This window comes from Anabrus simplex, chromosome 3, assembly GCF_040414725.1.
Source record: "Anabrus simplex isolate iqAnaSimp1 chromosome 3, ASM4041472v1, whole genome shotgun sequence".
NCBI classification, from domain to species: Eukaryota; Metazoa; Arthropoda; class Insecta; order Orthoptera; family Tettigoniidae; genus Anabrus; species Anabrus simplex.
The window spans coordinates 28,747,525-28,751,320 of record NC_090267.1 but is presented as its reverse complement, the minus strand read 5'-3'; the positions used below and the strand labels follow the sequence as shown (position 1 = coordinate 28,751,320).

The window sequence follows — 3,796 nt, the reverse complement described above, 5'->3', positions numbered from 1 at the left end:
TCAGTATAGGATAGAGCTGTGGCAGTCGTGCATGAGTTTTCCGCTGGATGTCTTTAATGTGATGTAGCATAGTTAGTTTTCTATCTAGGACTACTCCTAGATATTTGACCTTGCCGTGCCATGCTATATCTTGATTAAATAATTTGAGGGGTTTGATATTGGCTGGCCTATGTGTGCGTCTATTCTTTCTAGTGAACAACACAGCTTGACAGCCTCAGAGGTGCTTCTGAGCCGGAGTTTATATACGGTAGGGTGGCCAGTTCCTTTCCGCTCCTCCATTCCCTTACCGCCCACCAACAGCGCGTTGCAACCCATCCAAGTCTTGACCACGCCCAATGTTGCTTAAATTCGGAGATCTCACGGGATCCGGTGTTTCAACACGGCTACGGCGTAGTTTATGAAATATTCAAGAAAATAAAGAGTGTACTTGGTACTTTTTGACACTTAAACTGTAAACACCTCCACCTGGAAGGCATAAATTTCACCGCAGTCATCAAAAATATGACAATTTAAATATACAATGATCAAAATCACATATTTACGCTGAAGACACAGAATAACTTAGTTAAATTATATCATCGAACTCAACAATGTCCACCTCTGTGGTGTAGTGGTTAGTGTGATTAGCTGCCACCCCCGGAGGACCGGGTTCGATTCCCGGCTCTGCCACGAAATTTGAAAAGTGGTACGAGGGCTGGAACGGCGTCCGCTCAGCCTCTGGAGGTCAACTGAGTAGAGGTGGGTTCGATTCCACCTCAGCCATCCTGGAAGTTGTTTTCCTTGGTTTCCCACTTCTCCTCCAGGCAAATGCCGGGCTGGTACCTAACTTAAGGCCACGGCCGCTTCCTTCCCTCTTCCTTGATTATCCTTTCCAAACTTCCCATCCCCCACCACGGGTCCTGTTCAGCATATCAGGTGAGGCCACCTGGGCGAGGTACTGGTCATTCTCCCCAGTTGTATCCCCCGACCCAATGTCTGACGGTCCAGAACACTGCCGTTGAGGCGGTAGAGGTGGGATCCCTCGCTGAGTCCGAGGGAAAAACCAACCCTGGAGAGTAAACAGATTAAGAAAGAAAGAAAGAAAGAAAGAAAGAAAGAAAGAAAGTAAAAGAGTATCATTCTTGTTTTATAAAATACTAGCAAATGTACCCGTGCTTCGCTACGGTATTCTACATTGTATTCGAATATCGAAGTAAATACTGTACATACAGTAAATAAGATTGTTTTAAAATGGCATGTCTCTTAGCGTTATCCGAGAAACAGCATAGGGAGGTTCCCAATACGGTGTTTCCAATGTAAAGTGCTTGTTGCGGATTTGTGATGATAACGGCAGGCTCACTTGCCTAATGCCATTCACAATCGAGTTGGGAAGTTTTCATTATAATTGCAGGCCCCATCGCCTACTGCGAGGTCACAATCGATTTGGCAGTTTTCGTTACAATGGCAGGCTCCTTTCCTACTTCCAGACAGATTACAGTTTTCATTAGAATGAATATTTAATTTTCACGACCGCATTGTAATCGAAACAGACTTTCAACGTATTAGGTCGTGTTACGTACAGATAGTACGTGTTGAAGAGATGTTAAGTACAGAACAAAAATTGCCAGCCGGACACCAGTGGGATCCGAACCCACAACCTCCCGATTTCGCGTCGGTTGCTGGCCATTTTTGTTCTGTACTTAACATCTCTTCAACACGTACTATCTGTACGTAACACGACCTAATACGTTGAAAGTCTGTTTCGATTACAATGCGGTCGTGAAAATTCAATATTCATTGACATGCCCCACAACGGACGACTTACACGCACTCTACAGTGTGCTAGCAGCAGTGCCAGACCTGTAGCTCAGATCCTTTCAAACAGAACAAAGATGGCCTAGGCCACCATAGCTCAATTGGTAGAGCAACCGACGCGAAATCGGGAGGTTGTGGGTTCGGATCCCACTGGTGTCCGGCTGGCCATTTTTGTTCTGTACTTAACATCTCTTCAACACGTACTATCTGTACGTAACACGACCTAATACGTTGAAAGTCTGTTTCGATTACAATGCGGTCGTGAAAATTCAATATTCATTGACATGCCCCACAACGGACGACTTACACGCACTCTACAGTGTGCTAGCAGCAGTGCCAGACCTGTAGCTCAGATCCTTTCAAACAGAACAAAGATGGCCTAGGCCACCATAGCTCAATTGGTAGAGCAACCGACGCGAAATCGGGAGGTTGTGGGTTCGGATCCCACTGGTGTCCGGCTGGCCATTTTTGTTCTGTACTTAACACCTCTTCAACACGTACTATCTGTACGTAACACGACCTAATACGTTGAAAGTTTGTTTCGATTTTCATTAGAATGTTTGGCAACTTCCCTACTACCAGTCGAAATTGAGTTGTGCAGTTATAATTATAATGACAGGCCCCTTTTCCTACAGCCAGCCAGCTTACTACCAGTCACACCAAGTTGGTGAGTTTCCATCAAAATAGCAGGCCACTATGCCTAATACCAGTCACATTTTAGATGGATACATTTGTTTATAAGGGCGGGTACCCTTGTCTACAGCCAAACACAATCGGGTAGGGGACTTTTAAACAACAATGCATGCTCCCTTGCCTTCTGCAGGTCAAATCGAGAAGTGAATTATTCACTACAATGGTAGGCCTTCCTTACTAATGCCAGTTATACAGGTGTTGGAGAAGGACCCCATTCCTACTGCCAGTCAAAGTCGGTGTGGGGAGTACTGATTACAATAGCAGACACACCCTTTCTCGATCGCTACAAGACGACATCAGTGAATATATATAGATCGACATACGAAAGTATATGCATGCTTAAAATATTGCAGACCTTCATTTACAGACTGACTGCTGCAAAACGGTACGTCATATCGACAAAGGAAAGTACCATAAGACGTCAGATTTAGCGGCCTAAATGGCTGGTCGTATGATATCTGATCTATTCATGGGTCAGGTTGAGTTAGAAACGTTGAATAGGGTAAAATTTTTGTAATATTATCTCACATTGCATTACTTTTCAGATAATTATGTGACAGCTACATACATAGCATTTGGCTCACATATGGCTACTGGGTGGGCCAATTTTCGTGTAGGGTTTGATGATTCTATCTTTCTTATAAGTGATTGAAAGTATGAATTATGCATGTGAAAAGTCCAAATTTACTTAACATCGAGAAATAGACAAAAATCAAACGTAAAATGGATAGAGATACAACAAAAAGTCATAAGACCAAGGTTGTAGATCACTCCAAATTGAACGGAGATTGTGCCTTCCCTTATGTGATAGGACTTCGCGAAGATCTGCACCATCATTAAAATTGCCTCCATATTTCGATATTCTTCGGGGAAAATAGTGAAAAATTTAAAGCTCTTGGAAATGTTCTGTCCGTTACAGGCTAAAACGTATAATTTTGCCAAATTTCTGTTTTCTTGTTCCTCTGGCAGATTATGTCGCAATGTGGATTTTGGGCGAGGAGGGCTAAAATTAGGACTTTCAGGAAACTAAACCAAAAAATTATGCAGATGGTTGTTATTATTACCCCATAAACGCGTATCTGTGCGAACACTTCGCCAAAATAGTCAATGTACAGTTACACAGTCGTTAGGATTTTACTTATATAGATAGATAAGGAATCTGCTCCACGTACAACACCTTTTGGTCTGTGTCTGCTAGACTTACCCTGTAAAACCGACCATTCATGATATCTCCCTTATTAATCTTTCTGTCGAAAAAATACACATGAAAAAAGTTTTAGAAATGAATTTCCAACAAATTTGGTCGATT

The 3,796-nt window shown here is 42.8% G+C and overlaps 2 non-coding genes across 2 annotated transcripts; both read left to right on the top strand.

Annotated features, from left to right (window-relative positions):
* Positions 1–1,880: 1,880 nt before the first annotated feature.
* On the top strand, positions 1,881–1,957 carry TRNAS-CGA (transfer RNA serine (anticodon CGA)). The gene has a single exon. It is a non-coding gene; the product is annotated as a tRNA-Ser (tRNA).
* A 220-nt stretch (positions 1,958–2,177) lies between these two features.
* On the top strand, positions 2,178–2,254 carry TRNAS-CGA (transfer RNA serine (anticodon CGA)). The gene has a single exon. It is a non-coding gene; the product is annotated as a tRNA-Ser (tRNA).
* Positions 2,255–3,796: the final 1,542 nt, after the last annotated feature.